Source organism: Nyctereutes procyonoides, unplaced genomic scaffold (genome assembly GCF_905146905.1).
Source record: "Nyctereutes procyonoides isolate TBG_1078 unplaced genomic scaffold, NYPRO_anot_genome, whole genome shotgun sequence".
NCBI classification, from domain to species: domain Eukaryota; kingdom Metazoa; phylum Chordata; class Mammalia; order Carnivora; family Canidae; genus Nyctereutes; species Nyctereutes procyonoides.
This window is the reverse complement of record NW_026575125.1, coordinates 47,975,435-47,995,251: the sequence shown is the minus strand read 5'-3', so window position 1 is coordinate 47,995,251 and position 19,817 is coordinate 47,975,435. Positions and strand designations below refer to the sequence as shown.

The following is a 19,817-nucleotide window of genomic DNA, read 5'->3' as shown; positions in this document are numbered from 1 at the left end:
AAAAAGGTTTTTACTTAACAGGAAGAAGGGGGAGGCAGGAAAAACTAACATTTCTTCATTCATTCTTTCTTTCATTTTGCACATATTTACTGAGTGGCCTCTCTGTGTCCAGCATGTACCTGTACGAGACGTTGCAGGAACAAAGAGGAATATGACACAGCTCTTAATCTTCCTGTGGCTCAGAACAGAGGGGAAGACTCATACTATGTTAATCAGTAATTAAAATACAATGATAAATTAAGTATCAGAGATGGCAGAGAAGGGAGTAATGGACTTCTCTAGAAGATGTTAGGAAAGGCTCTACAAAGGTAACTTTTGACTTGGGTCTTACAAGATAAGAAGAACTATAAGGAACCACCTATTAAAATGGCTAAAATGAAAAAATACTGATAACATCAATTGCTAGTGAGGATGTGGAGAAATTACACCACACATAGCTTGTGGGTGGGAATGTAAAAATAGTATAGCCAGTTTAGAAAACAGTCCGGTAGTTACCATCAAAATTAAAAATAGACTTACCATATGACCCACCAATTGCCTTCTTGGGCATTTATACCAGAGAAATTAAGACTTACTTTCACATAGGAATTTGTATACAAATATTCATAGCAGTTTTATTTGTAACAATCCAAACTGGAAACCACTCAGATGTACCTCAGTAAGTGAATGGTTAAGCAAACTGTGGTACATCCATACCTCTGGAGTAGTGTTTATCAATAAAAAGAAACAAACTATTGATAAATTTAAAAAAGAACACAACTTGGATGGCTCTCAAGAGAATTATGCTGGGTGAATAAGGATAATCCAAAATCTATACTGCATGATTCCATTATATACCATTTGTTAAATAACAATTTGAAGGATGGAGAACAGATTGGAGATTGCCAGTAATTAGGGATGGGTGTGGCTATAAAATAGTATATGATGATAGCCTTGTGGTGATGGTACAGTTTTGATTTTGGTGGTGGTTGTCATAATGCAATCTATTTGTGTGATAAAAATCTCATACAGCCCCCCCATCCTCCCACACGCAAGTTCATATATAGTTGGTGAAAACTTAATAAGCTCTATGAATTGTACCTATGCCAACTTCTTGATTTTGATGTTGAATTATAATTGTGCAGGATGTCAACATTGGAGGAAGCTGGAGGATGGGTGCATAGGACTTTCCTGTACATTTCTTTGCAACCCCCTTTTAATCTATAATTACCTCAAAATAAAAAGTGAAAAAGAAAGATTAGGAGAAGTTTACAGGCATATGAGGTGAAGATCCTGGAGTTGGCAGCAGGAATGGTTGTGAGGGTTATTGGTAGGAGACTAGGTTCAGAGAAGAAATTGCACACACAAAAACATGGTGGCTTGAAACAGGCAGTGGTGGGAGTCAGGCCAGTGAATAAATGTGGGTTGGGGCACAAAGGGCCAGATATGCCAGGAAGGCTAATGAGTGGAGATTTTTACTTCAAGAGTGTGTAACATTTCAAACATTGTGTACGTCTGTGTGTTTACATGCATGTATGTGTGTTGGGGGAATGACCAAATTTACGTTTTGAAAAGATACTCTGGCTAAAGCATAGAATAGGCTGAAGGTTATCAGGGGGCTTTTGCAAGTGAGGACAGCTTATGAATTGAGGGCTACACAGTGTACACTCTTAAAGACTGAAAGTCTTCATTTGGTTTGATAGTCAAATAGGAGTCACTGGAGAAGTATAGGTACTGATGTTGCTGAAAAATGATGCTTAGGAACTTTGATTTTTGCTGTTGCATGGAAGTCCAAAGAGAGAAAATCTGGAGGCAGAGGGGTTGACAAAAAGGATATCAAAGCTTCTAAGCACAAGAGCAACAGGAAGCAAGGTAAGACAAATTTGGGAGAAAAAATGAGAGGGCTAGGTGACAGATTGGGTGGGGGTGGGGGTTGGTCAGAGTAGAAAACACACTGTGCCAATTCCTCCAGAATTTGTAGGATGGAGAAAGAGAAATGGAAATATTCCTTTTCCTATTACTACTTCCAAATCCAGTATTCTTTCCTCTCATCAATTTCTCCTCTTTTGAGTCCATGTCATTTGCTTATACACTCAAACACTATCAAAAGTCCTATCTAAAGACCTACCAAGGTACTCTTTCACCTCCCTTGAGGACTTTAGCACATGGTCCATAAATTTTTTTGTCTCTCCCTTTCCTTGTCATTATTTTTTGCAGTTCACTATTCATTTGTTTACTCAGATCTTGATTCAAGCATCTATTCTTACCTATGCTGGGCACTAGAGATAGAGAAATAGGTAAGACCCAGGGAGCATCTTGTCCAGCAGGGAAAGAAGATGAAAACAAATAACTATGATAAGTGCTATAATATCCATCCATTCATTCAAAAAAATGTTAACCAGGCACTACTGTATACCAGGTACTATGTTGGGCAATGGGTTTACTGTATTGAACAAGAGACCTGCCTCTTCCCCCTGTGACCCTTCTAATTCTCTGAAATCACAGTTTCTTACCTTTTGAACAATGATATCCACCTGCACTCCACTTTAGTTATATATACACACAGACATGCTTTGGGGCCTGATTAGGAAATACTTGGAAATGCTCTACTTCTAACATCCTGGACTATGAACTGCTTTTTCTGTGTACAATTTTCTATCTTCCTGCTGAACTTGTTCTTTTTTCTCATTTTAACTCCTGTGACCTTATCATTCTCCTATTTTCAAAGTCCACGAGTCTGTCTTTTGTCCTCATTTGCTTCCCAACTCATTTTGGAGAATATGATTAGTCATTTCAAAAACTCTTATTAGCATACTTAATTCCCTCACACCTTTGTCATTTTTGCCTTGTCAATCCTTAAGTTCTTGGATAAATCACTCTATCATAATTTTCTGCTCTATTCTGCTGGAGGAAGCTGAGAAGTCAAACCAATTGCTTCCTCTACAGTTTCTGCTTACAACTTCAATTCAACAAATTCCATAAACATTTTTTGAGTGATTAATATGTGCCACTCCCTCTGTGCAGCTTGACAATCATTTGCTTTACCTCTTGTTGGTAAACAATTACATTTCTTGCAGCATCTAATCTAATTTTTTTTATCTCACACACAATTTTTTTAAAATTCCATAAAGGTTTTTTAGTTAATAACAATCTTCTTTACATCTCAAATTCCTCACATTGACGTGAGACAATTTTTTTTAATTATTATTTTTTATTATTGGAGTTCAATTTGCCAACATATAGCATATCACCCAATGATCATCCTGACAAGTGCCCCCCTCAGTGCCCATCACCCAGTCACCCCAACCCCCCTGCCCACCACCCTTTCCACTACCCCTCGTTTGTTTCCCAGAGTTAAGTGCCTCTCATGTTCTGTCACTCTTTCTGATATTTCCCACTCATTTTCTCTCCTTTCCCCTATAATCCCTTTCACTATTTTTTATATTCCCCAAATGAATGAGACCATGTAATGTTTTAAAACATATGAATATAATGAGTATACATTCTTGATGCTAAAAAATCAAACAAATAAAGTCTATCAAATAAAAGTGAAAAATCTCTCTCCATCCCCACTCCCTCTTCAGAGGTAACTGCTGATTCATGACACATGGCTTCAACCAACTTCGTCAAGTTGACTGCCTCATACTTGACTGAGTTGGTTGAAGTTATGTGTAATAAATGCCTTCCTCTACCTCTTTTCTTTATCTGACAATGTCTTGCCTCACATTCCTCTTTTTCCTTGAGGCTGATTTCACCACCCAGGCACTAGATTCTTTTTCCTATTGCTCTAAGGGCCATGTATCACCATTAAGCTCTTTCTTCTATCTTTAGTCTTTGCCTTCCCACTAATTCTGTTCCTTTAGGTTTAAGTTGCCTATCTCCTCCTCCCCTTCTCAGCACTGCCAAATTTACCCACTTAAAGGCCACCTATCCATCTTTGCAATCCAGTTTCTGATCTTATTGTTCTCAGTTTCTCTCTTGAGGGGAGAGAGACCTCTGGGTTATGATATCCAAAAATTTTTTTGTTACCTTTTTTAATTTCTCAGAAGAAACTGTCAGTTGATACTACTAAAAAATCTGCAGATGGTCATCAGTGGCTACAGCTCCATTAAAAAATATTTTTAAATCTTTATAAAAGCAACTTTATTGATATTCACATAATATACAATTCCCCATTTAAAGTATACACTTCAACAGCTTTTAGTATATTCACAGAGCTGAACAATCATTACCACAATGACTTTCAGAACATTTTCATGATCCCCCAAAGAAATTCTGTACCCATTAGCTGTTACTACCCATTCCTACCACTCTTCAATCCCCAGGCCCTGGCAACCACTAATCTACTTTCTGTCTCTATATATTTGTCTGATTTTGACTGTTCATATAAATGGAATTATATAATATGTGGTTTGTAACTGGCTTCTTTCATTTAATATAACATGTTCACAGTTCATCCATGTTGTAGCATATATGTGTGTGTGTGTATCAGTACATTATTCCTTCTCATGACCAAACAATATTCCCTTTTCTGTATATACCAAATTTTATTTATCCATTCATCAGTTGAGGGACATCTGGGTTATTTTTACTTTTTGGCTAATATGAAAAATGCTGCTATGGACATTTGTGTATAAGCTTCTGTGTAGATAGGTTTTCCTTTTTATTGGTTACATTACCTAGGAGCAGAATTTTTGGGTCATTTGGTAACTTTGTGTAGAAAGGTGACTTGCAGGTACAAGAAAGTTTATGGCAAAAAGTATACTTTCTGGGCAAGATGACTGAGGTGAATCATGGACTGTTTAATTTGCCTCATTTATAGGAACTGTCAGATTGTTTTCCACAGTGGTAGCATCAGTTTACATTCACATCAGCAATGTATAGTATATAAGGGTTCCAATTCTTCCACATCTTTACCAATACTTGTTATTTTCTGTTTTGTTTGATTTCAGCCATCCTGCTGGGTGTAAAGTGGTATCTCATGGTAGTTTTGACTAATGAGTATCTTTTCATGTTCTTTTGGTAATTGTATATGTTTTTTAGAGCAATGCCTATGCAAGTCCTATGCTCAGTTTTAAATTGGGCCATTTGTCTTTTTAATATTGAGTTGTAAGTATTTGTATATTTTAAATACACAATTTGCCAACATATAGAATAACACCCAGTGCTCATCCCGTCAGGTGCCCACCTCAGTGCCCATCACCCAATCACCCCCACCCCCTGCCCACCTCCCCTTCCACCACCCCTAGTTCGTTTCCCAGAGTTAGCAGTCTTTCATGTTCTGTCTCCCTGCCTTTCATTTTCTTGATAGCATCCTTTGAAGCACAAAAGTTTTTTATTTTGATGAAATCCAATTTGGAGGATCAACTTGGCAATCTCTACAATGTCATCTGTTATTTACACCTTCATTTTAACTGTGTGGAACCTGTCATCTTACCTCCATCTCTATTCCTTGTCTCTGTTGATGATACGCTATCCTTTCAGTCACTCATGTTCAAAACTTTGAGGCTCTTTGTGATTCCTCCCTTTCCCTGCTTCTCTTCAGTTACCAGTCTGACACCAATCTCTCTCCTATTCCTTCCTCTCCATTCTCACAGCAGTACTAGTCCTTATGACCTCCTTTGTGGATTACAGCAATAGCTTCCTTTTTTTAAAGATTTTATTTTAATTAATTAATTAACTTTTGAGAGATACAGAGAGAGAGAGAGAGAGAGAGAGAGAGAGGCAGAGACACAGGCAGAGGGAGAAGCAGACTCTATGCAGGGAGCCTGACATGGGACTCGATCCCGGTTCCCCAGGATCAGGCCCTGGGCCAAAGGTGGTGCTAAACTGCTGAGCCACCCGGGCTGCCCCAAAGCAATAGCTTCCTATTTAATTTTCCTGACACAAGTCTCTTACTTCTTCAATCTATCATGCACACACACTAGTATCAGATTAATTTTCCTTAGGGATTGTTTTGATCAAGTCACTTCCTTACTCAAAACCCTCAATATCTCTATATTGTCCTTAGATAATGTGTACAATTCTTAGCCTATAATTAAAAGTCCTTCATGATCTGATTCCAGTCTACCTTTTAATCTTATTTTCCACTAAACCCTTAACTCGGATTATTCTGTAGGCAAACTAAACTGTCCATGGTTCACCTCAGTCACCTTGCCCAGAAAGTATTCTTTTTGTCATAAACCTCCTTGTGCCTACAAGTCACCTTTCTATACAAGTACATCATATCTACTTTTTAAAAAATATTTTATTTATTTATTCATGAGAGGCACAGAGAGAGGCAGGGACACAGGCAGAGGGAGAAGCAGGCTCCATGCAGGGAGCCTGACATGGACTTGATCCCAGGTCTACAGGATCAGGCCCTGGGCTGAAGGCAGCACTAAACCACTGAGCCACGAGGCTGCCCTCATATCCACTTTTTAAAGGCTAGTTCAAGTTCCAGCTCCTTCATGGGTAAAAAACTAATAATAATAGCAGCTAACATTTATTGAGTACTTTATTCAAAACGTAGCATTGTTCCTTATACTTTATATGTATTAGCTCATTTGACTCTTTTAACAATTTATTAGATATTATTAATTCTATTTTATAGATGGGGAAATAGCACAGAAGAGTTAAGAAATCTGTACAAGATATTTAGCTATTAAGTGGCAGAGTTGGGGTTTGAACCCAGGCAGCCTGGCACCAGAGTCAATGCTTTAAACTACTACAGTGTACCTGCTTCCATGACTTACCAAGCTGCTACTCATCAGGAGCTTGTGCTAGCCACTTTATACACATTATTCTGTATAACAGCACTCGCAGGCACAGCATTATTATTTTTTGTGTTAATCTTGCTAAGGAAGCTCTGATCATATTATTTCCTTACTCTAAAATCTTCAGCAGCTCCCCAAATGCTCACAGAGTATAGTATATGATATAAAAAGAATACGGTACAAATTTTTATAGTTAAGAATCCCAGTTCTTGCATGATGATTCCCATCCACTTTTCCAATCTTCTTTGCAACTTGTCCCTCTCATACACTTTACAGTACAGCCAAACTAAACCAATGTTCTTTGTACATAGCTCAGCCTCTCCTGACTTTGATCTTTCTGTATCCTCTGTGTAGAAAACATCCTTCTCTATAATCTCCATTTAAACTTGACCCAGGGTAGCTCGGGTGGCTCAGTGGTTTAGCACTGCCTTCAGCCCAGGGCCTGATCCTGGAGACCCAGGATCGAGTCCCACGTTGGGCTCCCTGCATGGAGCCTGCTTCTCCCTCTGCCTGTCTCTCTGTGTCTCATGAATAAATAAATAAAATCTTTAAAAAAATACTTGACCCAGATTTCATAAACATATGCATATTCACACTTTGTAAAGATATACTAATTAGCTACCCTTTAGAGGCCAGATCAAATGTTACCTCCTCAATTAAGTCTTTTTCTGAAGCATTTTCACCCTTTGAGTACCAATAGCATTTTATTTTTTATGGTTCTTATAACTTTCTACATTTTATTTTATTTAACTCTAATTGATCATAAATACAGATGTATATTCCCTTATGTATCTATAATGTTAAAATTTCCATTAACTTCCTTGTAGGTAGAATCAACACCTTATACTTAGTGGGCATTCAATAAATAATCATTAAGTGAATAAATGAATAAAATATCACTCTAGATTGCTTTTGGGAAAGTTTCCCTAACCACTGTAACAGTACTGTTTGCTACACAGCAAATCATTAATTTTAGGTTTTGGAGAAGTCTAAAATCTCTTCCCCAGAAAGGAGGCAGGGGTGGGGGGAATAGGAAGGATGGACAGGCATCTCATTACATTAGATTAGTAACTTTCCTAGAAACACACATGATATTTATTTGAAATGCATTTTCTTGATGAGAAACCTAATACTTCAGTATTCAGCAGTCCGGTTTTCAGACAAAGCTATGCAAATGAGGAAGAGAAGCTGTGGCAGTTGTTCCTATAGGCATTGATTTGCTGAGGGCTGTGAGTGTCTGATGAGGATGAAAGCCAGGGGTGATGACATTAGTGATGTTTTTAGATAAAGTGAAAAGCTCAAGAACCAAATTGTAGAGTTATCTTCTTTTCTTTTATGCCATCAGGGTAGACCATAGTTTCTAAGGTGTGCTGTTGAGGTCATTCACTTGTGCCACTTTACCTCTAAATACCAGAGGCAGAACCTGGTTTTGTGTGGTTTATTTTTAAATACTTAAAGCCCTAAAGGATTCAACTTGGGGCAATGGGATCCCAGAGAGATGGTGTTACAGTTACCCATAATCAGTGCTGATGGTAGGATCAGGTAATCCAAATTTGTCATTCTAGCCAGACTTCTGATGGGGCAGGATCACCTCCTAACTTGTTAACTTGCAAACAGCCTAGACAAGCCTTATCATCTTTATGTTTTCCAATAAGCACTCTCAGCAACCTCTAAAGACTTCCTCAACAGAAATTTAAAAAGGAGGAATTCAAAGTTGAAAAACCAAAAAGGGTAGGATGCAGAGGGGGAGAAGAGAGAAATATGTGTTACTAATGCTGTTCACTCCCCAAATCAGCCTAAGCAAAGTTATTGCCAGCAGCAAAACCTTTTCTGTAATATAAATTTTAAACCTATTGCATTGGATGGGATTCAGAGGGGGATTGTGTTAAGGACTCGAAGTATCACTAATGGAATCCCAAATGGGAGCTCTTCAACTTTTCACAGGCATGTTTTCTCTAAATTCCCTCAATCCTATCTCAACTCAGGTACTGCTGACTCATTCTGCAAAAACTCAACATGTCAGGGAATGCAGCATATGGTAAATGCCTCAGTGATTCCTGAATATTTTTTACAAATAGTTCAGAGATGCAGAGAAATAGTTCAGAGAGCTCCTTGCAAAGAGGATGATGTGTCATTTTGTTTGGGGCCATGGGTACCTCTTGGCCATATCCAGAAGACATCTAATTTCCTAGAAGTTTCTCTTTCTGCTTTTAGCATCAGACAAGCTGTACTGGTTTCTAAATTAAGATCTTTAGTACAAAAAAAACAAAACCAAAAAACCCAAAGCCACAAAATAAAACAAACCCCAAGCCCCTAAACTCCTAACTACTACCCCCAATAAACAATCTTTACATCCCTTTGGCTGTTTTAATTTTCAAGATGCTATTTCTTAACATTTTACATGGACATCTTTCCTCTCATTGCTGAGTCTATTATATAGACACATGAATTCTAATTGGCACTTCTTTCTTTGCTACATGCCTTGTAGTACGTAATTCTACTCATCAATTATATGTCATCTTGGCAATAGAAAGGGCTGTGCACTATTTTTAGTTTATTATTACTTAATCTCTTTATCTCTTTGAAATAAACCATTCTCATTCTCACAGGGGAAAGTGAGTCATTCAGAATTAAAGGACCTTACCAGTGGCCTAAAGTGAATCATTAGAGTTGGAATTAGAATCTAATTCTAATTCAAATCCAGTGCTCATTTCACTCGAGCCCAGTGCTCTTTATTAGCTCTTCTTATTCGAAAAGGCCATAGGCCTGGGCAAGCAGAGTTTATATTACTGGGCAGGGGCTAGGGTGAGCAAGAGGCATGCTGGTTTGGAGAGCTAAGGCTAGAATAAATAAACAAACAAAAAACCCAAACAAAACCAAAATGGAAGAAGACTTAAAAGAATCCTAGATGTACTAATAACTGTTTGTTTTTGGGTAGGACATTTCACTGCTCTGTAACCACCAAGACCATTCACACAGCACAGATTGCATTCAGCTTTATGTCACATTTGGGCATATGTTTTATTCACCTTCTCTGCAGCCTCCACAGCACAGGGTTCAGGGAGAACACTGTACTTGGGGTCAGACAAATCACTTTACTCCTCTGAACCTCAGTTTCCTTCTCTGTAAAATAAGAATATTTTCTCCCTTACAGGGTTATTCTGAAGATTAGACAATAGAACATTTGCAAAAGTCTTCTCCCAGCACCAGGCACATCCTAAGCACTCTCTAATGTTGAATGAATAAATGAATGGCCTGAAGTCAGGCCCTTTGATTGCTATGCCAATTCTTTCAGCCCACTATGATACTGTTGAGTTCAGCACAGCACACCAAGGCAGTGAGTTCCCAAATAGTACTCTAATGTTCCCCCAAGGCAGAGAGCAATTTCAGTGTCACTACCTGGTTATACTTGTTCTGGGAATACAGTAATTCCTTTTCCAGTGCTGCCAATCTATTACCTTTCACCAAACACAAAATTCACTTTAAGAAGGGGCAGAAACACAAATGCCTTTCTGTTAGATAGAGGTTGGGATAATATATTATTAAAATTGAAACCGACTTCTCTGATTTCTTGGGCAAAAAATCAGATGGAAGCCAAACAGCTATTTGGCCTTTGCAGACCCTGGATAGTGATGCCCTTGGGGGAAAGGAGAGAGCTGGAATCATTCCAACCTGTAGTTGCAACATTTGTGTGTGTACTTACTGCTCGTGCTTATGCTCTCTGTGCTTAGTTTTTACTCTCTAAGCCTTGCAGACTTTACAATTTACCTAGAGCATAGTTTAATACATATAGGTAGAAATACAGGCCTGTATCTCTGTTTCTCATTTCCTAATCATATTTCCTATACTCCCTATATACCTGATACTTCTTATTCAATTCGACTGCTCTAATTTTCAAACTTAGATAGAAAATAATGATTTGTTAGGGCCAATAAACATGCCCCTAGCTCTTCCCTCACTCTTCTTTACCAAGGGGAGCCTCCCTAAGACAAAATCCTGCCATATAGTTAGCACCTGGTGTAGCTCATCAAAATAAAATATCGTTTCCCAGATGATTGGAAATTTCTGCAATGCTGTCACACAATGAGGTGTGTAAGAAAGAGTTTGGGGATTGATTTTCATCATTACCTTGATATTGCATGTTTTTTGTGAGACTTAAAAAATGCATTTTTATTACTTTTAAGTACTACACATAGAATAACTCCAGTTCATCATATTTTATTTTTCTGAGGCAGGATGTATTTTTAACATGTCTATGTTAGAGTATCTGGTGGATCATTTAGGATCAGTGTCCTGTTGCTTGATGAAATCCAGACACTTCAATGAAATCCAGATGGGGAAACTGGGTCTCTGGCAATGGCTGCCAGATCTTCTCCTTATGAAATCTCTCTAGTCTGTATGCAAATTCAAAACTCCATATTCTAGAAATCCCAAACCAATCAAGTGGTGCTCCACTTCTTAGTTACTGGACTAAACACAGGGAAGCGATTCATTCTTCCCTGAGGAAATAAGCATGTCTTACATACATCTATTTTGGCACAAAAAGGGCTGGCTAAGTAAATTAATAGTGTAAACAGGATTGCACTGGGGAATGTTTGTCCTACTTAAGAAAATAAACTTTTTGTGTATTTTGTACACATCCACTTACATACAAATAATTGATATGCTAATTATCAATGATTCTTAAAGCTTCTTCCCTGAGGTGCTGTATGGTACTGTTAGTCTAGTTTGAATTACTAGCATGTCCAGTGCTTGAAAGTAATAAAAATGCATTTAAAAATATTCCATGATTCAGACTGACTTTCCTCTAATTAAGCTGAGTTAGTGAGGCTTGCCTATATTTAAATAGGATAGATCTTTTTCTACTTTCATTCCTAATATATTTAGGAATATATTCCTTCTGCTACATTCCTCACCTTCCTCTTTGAGATTCTTATGGTTGGAGTGGGTGCACATAAATCCTTTTCCCTCCAGTTTACTCTTCAGCTGTACTGTAGTCTCTAGGTAAACACATTGCCTTTAGTGCCTGGCACACATATGTACACTTTCACTTGTTAACTTGATAGCTGGTTATTTAATATGGCTTTTTCTGAGGAGTCTTTTCTTTGGCCCTTCTTTAAGAATCAATGGGTATGTCTCTTTCCTGATAGTGCAGTGGGTAACAGTGTGCAGAGAGCAAAGCTCAGCCCAACTTAGCATTGGGCTTTTTTGTCAGGTGGGGGACATCAGATTTAACTTAATCTCTGTACAATCCATGTCAACAGAATACAACGAGGAAGCTCATCAGTGCTGGAAGTTGCTGGGTGAACAGCAGTGTCAGGCAGTCATTCAAAGCTATAATATATGAAAGCAAAGCCTAAAGGGTAGTTTTTCTAGGCTAGACTGAAGGGAAGGAGCAGAGCAGTGATAAGAGAACACTAGAGGGGGCAGAATTAGGATGGGGGTAGGGGGTACATGGCGTACAGCAGCTGAGAGGAGTTAATATGATTTTGATGTCAGAACATTCTATCAAGCACAGATACTATCAATTTTAGAATTCTTTTCAGAGAAGCCCTGCACTAAAGGGTATAATTCTCAAGATTTCCATTTAGGAGCAAGGTCTTCCTGTCTCTGGATAGTTTCAGAGCATGTTCTAGCATCTGAACCTATTAAACTGCTGTGGAAGAATCAGGACACTTTTTCCAGGGCGTAGGGATCATTCAACACTAAAAAGAGAGAAGAAAAGGTGCACACCAGATTGATAGAACAAACCCACAGAATTCCAGGAGACTGTCTTCCTTGAATTAAATGAAAAAATATTGCCTGTGAAGACTGTTTGCTGGAGTAGGGTGCTGTCATGATGTCAGGGCTACTTGGTGCAGGAGTTAGGAACTCCTGGTCATGAAAGACACAGGCCAAGAGCGAAAAGAGAACAATATAAGAACTGTCCCTCTAACCACCTGGATTTAAAGCTCAAAGGCTCAGAGATGGAAAAAAAAACACAGTTCTCTATTATAACCCTAACTAAGTACTGGGGATAGGCAGGGTAAACTCACTGACAGAGGGTACAGGACAATTTAGATAATTGAGCTCAGTATCCTCCCTCCAAATTATTATATTCTTAGGCACTTAATATAATTTGTTTTTTTTCACTTACTATAATTTGAATTTAATATTTTAAAAGACACATCAAAGTAGGAACAATAAATGAATGGCCCATTTCGGCCTCATTTTCACCTGTGTCTAACATTAACAGTGAATTTAATTAGTGTCTGAGTTATCCATCTTCCAGAAACAATAGGCAATTTTATATCTGCCATTCCACATAGAGCCAGGATAGAAGTTTATCAAGTAGAACAAAAGCATTTAATACAAATATCTTACTTATGGAGGGCTGAGTTCAAAGTGTAAGGCTTGGAAAATGAATTAGCAGATTCTGTTGCCTTTATCACTGGGCCAAAGTGAGCTAGTGATGATCAGGGTGCTGTAGCTATGACCCAGATGAAGAGGGAGAAAAATTTTGTAAAGGATTTTTACCAGCTATCATGTTGTAATAAAAATGTAAGTAAAGCTATCTAGAAATTCATTCTTAAATATAAATTTCCAGAGAATTTTTCCCTTCTTATCAAATGAAAGAGAATTTCAAAATATTTGTATTGCTTAAAATTTTTATGTGTGAACATGTACTTGTATTGCTTTTGCTATATCACCAAACCCAAAACAGTAGGCTATAATTTTTGAGTTCTCTTTCACTGAGGATCTACCTACCTGATTGTAAAACTGAATAATAAGGAGTTTGGAATCCCAAGTGTAAGATAAATTCTAGATGATTTATCATTACAATGAAAGAAAAAAACCTATCATCATTAAAACATCTCTTCCTTAAATATTAACATTAAAAGTCAATAGTGAATGAAAATTTTCACTTAAATTTCCTTTAGTGATGTCCCTTTGTTCTCATTTTATTCCATTGGTTTTGGATGGACAGCTTATAGCATGGATGAAGAATCTCTACCCTACACATAGATATGGCCTTCTGCCAGGACCAAGAGATGATATAAATTATGCCTACAGGTGTAAAAATGCAAAATATTAAAAATCTTTGGACTCCTGGGTGGCTCAGTGGTTGAGCATCCACCTTTGGCTCAGGTCGTGATCCCAGGTTCCTGGGATTGAGTCCTGCATCTGGCTTCCCATGGGGAGCCTGCTTCTCTCTGCCTGTGTCATTGGCTGTCTCTCTGTGTCTCTCATGAATAAATAAATAAAATCTTTAAAACAATCTTTAACAATGTCAATCTAAAAAAACACACAGGAGATGGATGTAATTCTATGAGAAGACCTCTATAAAAATGACATGTGACACTATTTACTTTCTAAAGCAGAAAGCCAGGATTTTCTCCATTGAAATCAAATAAAGGAAAAAGCAGATTTAGAGAATTTTCAAACTTTAATTAGGAATTTAAAACCTAAGGAGGAAAATCTGGCAATATTTATATTTGTTTTCTGTCCATAAAATTACAAATGAAATCCTCAAAAAACCTAAGTTGCACTTTCACGAATGTAAACACAATGAATTATGAATACTACAAATCATGTGGCTCATTTGCATAAACTTAAATGGCTTCTATTTTAAGGAGTTTTCTGTAATGCCTTGAGATAAAATTTTCCAAAAGTCTTGGGGATGGTACTTCTTCCTTGTGAAAAAATTCATACTTCTAGGTGATATTTTGGGGACATGGTAGCTGATGGTTAACAGGCAGAGATGTGGATTCAAACTCTGGCTTTGCCACTTACTAGTTGTGTGACCTTAAGCAAATCAATTTTTCTAAGCTCTAGTTTTCTCATTTGTAAGGTGGTAATAAGAATACCTACCTTTGTAGGCATTGTAGATCATATGTTGCTATATGGATCAAATGAGAAGGATCAAATAAATGTTTAGTGCAATTCCTGGCACAGGCAAGTGCTCCCTAGGAGTTAAGCTCCAGGGTGGGAGCCTAATCTATCTTGTTGACCACCACGAGAACCTAGGTATAGTGCCAGCATAAAGCAGGCCCTCAATAAATATTTGCTGAATGAATGAATAAAACAGTGTTATTATACATAAGATACATAAATCCTCTACTTGCATGGTAGCTATCCCACTTTATTTTTGTTAATATTTTAAAAATCTTTTATAAGGTGACTTCAGGTGCTCATTTTTTTTAGGGAGGTCAGAGTGGCTTCAGAGAGGTGAATTTTGGCTCACACAATAAACATATACTACTGAGACATTATATTAAGTATTAGTGGGTTTTTTCTTTTCCTTGTTGGAAAGCAGTGGAGCTCAGTATAGATGGACAAAGGAATCCCCCAAAGGAATAAAAACTTAGGCTTAAATGGTCTGTTCCTTTAATGAGCTTACTGTTATCCCAGAGAACAAGTTCTTTGTAGGTGGTCTACTCTGGTTAGCCCATGCACAGTAGAATTAACATTTGAAATTAGCATTTGAGGAGCTATAAAAAATGATTTACAATGGAGTATTATAATATTTCCCTCATAAAAGACAGGAGGCAAAAATATTAAGGTTTTTTTCACTTCTAGGATCTTTAAATTTTTCTTTGGGTCAGCAGTCTTTGAAGGGGAAGAAAGGTTTCTTTCAAATTGAGCTATAGAATATAAGCCATAGGACTCAAGGTAAACAGGTCAAGAACCAAATACAGGTAGATTCTTACTTTAATAAAGTAAATAGTATTTACTATTAGTAATACTAAATAGTAATAGTTAGTAAAACTAAATAGTAATAGTTCCTAATAGTAATTAGGAACCCTAGTTCAGTAGAATAAGATTATTTCTTTGGTTGGGTTGATAGCTCTTACCAGCAAAGTTTTGCATATATGGATATAAAGATTGCTATTGAATGAAAAGTCCTGCTTAATAGAGCCTTTCAAAAGAAAATAGAGTCTTTCATTATTTCTATTCATTGTGAAGTCTGTTTAACAATGTATTTTTCTTTCAGTGAAATATTCATGCGGTGTCTGTACTTAATTATCTTATCAAGTTAATAGTTGAATATTCTTAATAAAATGGTTTTTTTTCCCCAAAATGTTGAACTGTCATCTTCAGTCTGTTTTGTATCCATACTCATTCTAAGCACCATATATATAGCTTTCTTATGAGGCATACACTAATTGGATATTTAGTAAAGGATATTTTCTGGCTGTTAGGGCTATACAATGATAGGATAAAAACTGAGAAGTTTAAGTACAACCTTGAATTTCTTCTTCAAACTACACATGTCATAACAGTTCACAGTGGGCAAGTGGTTTGGTCATTTTGCAAGATTTGAGGTTTCAGAGCAGTACCCTACTATTTATCAAAACCTCTCCTGAACCAACAGCAAGGAAGTGCATGTCATTGTTCTTTTGTCCCATAGTCTTTAACTCTAAATGCTCTCAAAGTCATCATCAATACAGTGTTTTAGGTAATAGCTTAAACATTATTACGACTATCTCACATTGCATTCAGATACAGTCAGAGAGCAAAAACAAGTTAAATATAGGCAGAGCAGTATTTCCTCTTTTAGATGACAAACCTCGGAAACCAGCAGACCTCCCTTTGGTAAAACAGCCTTCCTCTCCCATCAAACTTTATGTGTATATGTGCATGTGGCCAAGAAGGGGGAGTGGGCTCTTATGTAAATTAATAACATAACTATCATGGCCTCAAGCTCTGGTCTCAGAGCTTCTGTTTGAAGAAGGAGGTGTACCTACAAGAACAGTGTTGATATTCCTTTACCTTAGTTAAAAGAGGGTTCTACTTATAATACCAACTCTAGTAGCTCCCATGAGAATTATGGGAAGCTTTTGGGAATCAGTGGCCCTTGCCCTTCCAAGTGAGTATTTTTTTTAAGATTTTTATTTATTTATTCATGAGAGACACAGACAGAAAGAGCCAGAGATATAGGGCAGAGGGAGAAGCAGGCTCCCTGCAAGGAGCCCAATAGGGACCCGATCCCGGATCCTGGGATCATGCCCTGAGCCGAAGGCAGATGCTCAACCACTGAGTCACCCAGGCGTCCCCCAAGTGAGTACTGAATGACCTACGTATCTCTGACTGAAATTATCTTTTACATAAGATGGAACCCGAGGTCTTTGGGGGTTGAAAATATCCATATAAATGTTCCTTATCCAGTCTATTAAAAAAAAAAACCCTAAGCTCCTCCCTGCTTTTATTTTTTATAAATTAAGAGGGTGTTGCTCAATCTTTTTTTTTAAATTTTTATTTATTTATGATAGTCACACACACAGAGAGAGAGAGAGGCAGAGACACAGGCAGAGGGAGAAGCAGGCTCCATGCACCGGGAGCCCGACGTGGGATTCGATCCCGGGTCTCCAGGATCGCGCCCTGGGCCAAAGGCAGGTGCCAAACCGCTGCGCCACCCAGGGATCCCCGTGTTGCTCAATCTTAAGATGAAACCATTAAGCTGGACTAGCTGGCAAAGTCAAAAAGGCTATAGCAGAGGAAAAAGCATACAGGAAGAAAGAAAAAGAAAAAAAAAGGAAAAAGGGCTCATGAATCCTATAGGGAGAGGCAGTTAAGGAGCAAACTAGAAATTGAGGGGCAAATGAAAATTAGAGCATCTTTTAAGTGGACCAGCAATAAGAGGTCATTTATTTTTCAAAGGTTAGGAGTGAGCCAGAAGATCAGTAGGCTCATGGAGCATAAAGGATTAAAGGGAGATAGATATACTGAATGACTTTTTTACATGGGTAAGCCATTCCTATGTTGACTATATCTTTTGAGGTAGGCAGATGAGGTCATAATGGAAAATGGGCAAGAGACTCTCCTTCTAAGCAACAAACTACAAGTAGTCATAAACAATGACTGGAACTATGCGATATAGTTACCAGGGCTGAACCTCTATAAAACCATTTAGTTGGCAAAGATTGTTTTGTTTTTTGTGCCTTTTCCCTTCTACTGCTCCACTAACCCAATTCCTGCTCCTCTGAACGCTCAGGGTGCTCATGCTCTAACTCTTTCAAAATCTGCTATCAAGAAAAGCTCTGTGAAAGCATACATCTATGGCAGAGTGAAGGTTAGGAGGAGAGGTTGTGGCAAAATTCCATTTTAAGGCCTATTTCTCATTGTAGAATAAAAGTATACTTCCTGTTAAGGGAATTTCGGTCAACAGATGGGAGAGATGTTTGGGTCAGGAAGCCTTCCTGGCACCCTTGGAATCAGAGGTGTCTTCATGTAACACCCTGACCAGACCTGACTTCTGAAAGAAATCAAAGGGGAAAATTATCATATGTCTAATGAAAACCTGGAACCTGTTATTCTGGATGATCACTGTGTAGACTGGCGGTGCACCAATCACACCGCCAATAATCAGTGCTGGCCTCCTGTATACTAGGGTGGGGGGGTGGCAACATGGTTTCTGTAAAGAGAAATCATATGTGATCTTCCAGGGATCTTTTCTTTGGGGCTACATTCACTTTTTAAATGCTTCTAATTAAGTCTGATACCAAGGCTATATTGAAACAGGAATTACTATGGGATTAAATTTTTTTGTCACATAGTAGGAACCGGTTTAGAGAGACAGAAAAAAATATAAGGGAGAAACAGACATTATTCTCAGGGAAGAAGGGTGAGTAATAGATTTCCTTGGGAGAAAGCAAACTCTCCAGGTTTGAAGATAATACTCAGCTTTTCTGGGCAGTGAAATGCCAAGTTGATGGAGGATAAAGGTATATCTCAGGAGGTTTTATGATTGGCAGATGGCCTTTAATAGGGGCATGTGTAAGGTAATCTATTTAGGGAAGGCCAAATACTATAAACTATCCCTGCAGGATGATGGGTGCTGACTTTTCAAATAAGGCCCAGGAAAAAGCTCTAGGAAACCCTGTGGACAGAGCACTGAAGAGAAAAACTGAGTTTCTTGCTATGGTAAAAAAAGGACAGCAAAATATTGAGTACTCTCAAGAAGGGGATTAAAAGAAAAACAGAATAATTCTCCTTTTACACAGAACCACAGGATACCTTCATTGATAAAGTTACATAAGCAGCTCTGATCTGCACATCTCAAGGACAGAACAGAGCCTGAGGGGAACAAAGAGAGGCAATTAAAACCATCAATGGCAGGCTCCAAAAATAAAGGCCTTTTCAGTCTGACAAGACGGAGGTAGCCAGGGGACATGATCAAAATCATGAAGAGGCTAGAGCTGCTGCTTGATGACTTGGCTTGCCAAATCTCTTGAGCTAAGAGGCATCTTTAAAGCATAAAGTTTTTATTTTTAATACTTCTGCTTTGTTTATACAACTGCCAGTGATGATGGCCAGTGCCGGCTCCTTTAGGAAGTACCTGTTTCTACCAGAGGTTGGGAGAAATCTGAGCTTAGTGGAGTAGGAATCAAAAGCACCTCAATTCCCATTACTTACCTTAAGTAATGTTGACTTGCTGACTTCTAATCAGATTTATTTTCTCTGCTGCCAATGTCAACAGTGAATTTGTGCCTGACCAATCTCAATTTTTATGAGTATGTGTTTACCTTCCCCCCAACCTACTCCATTCTGTAGGGCTTTGCAGCCCCAATGGTCTACACATCGGCATCAAACTGTCTTCCTACAAGTGGCTGTAATTCAATCCTTAACCATAGTATAAAAGAACATATTTCTGACCCCAATTTTTTTTTAAATTTTTATTTATTTATGATAGTCACAGAAAGAGAGAGAGAGAGGCAGAGACACAGGCAGAGGGAGAAGCAGGCTCCATGCACCGGGAGCCCGACGTGGGATTCGATCCCGGGTCTCCAGGATCGCGCCCTGGGCCAAAGGCAGGCGCCAAACCGCTGCGCCACCCAGGGATCCCCTGACCCCAATTTTAACACAAAAGATAGAACTCAAGAACTCATAATGAAGAACTTTCGAAAATTCACACCAGTGGATAGAAGATCTCCATAATGGGAAACTGAAATGAACCCTAATGAAATGACATACATGCAGGTTTTAGCTAAGAAAGTAGCAGACAAGGTATAACCAAAGACAGCTTAGAAGCTCTGCTCTTGGGATGACCTTAATCATATGGGGGAGCAGGTAGGATCAAACCAACAGTGTGGCTCTGTTTCA

General features: G+C 38.2%; 1 protein-coding gene across 2 annotated transcripts in view; it reads right to left on the bottom strand.

Moving 5' to 3' along the window:
* HDAC8 (histone deacetylase 8) overlaps positions 1–19,817 on the bottom strand; it is a 223,363-nt gene that overhangs the window by 129,750 nt on the left and 73,796 nt on the right. The window lies entirely within an intron of this gene.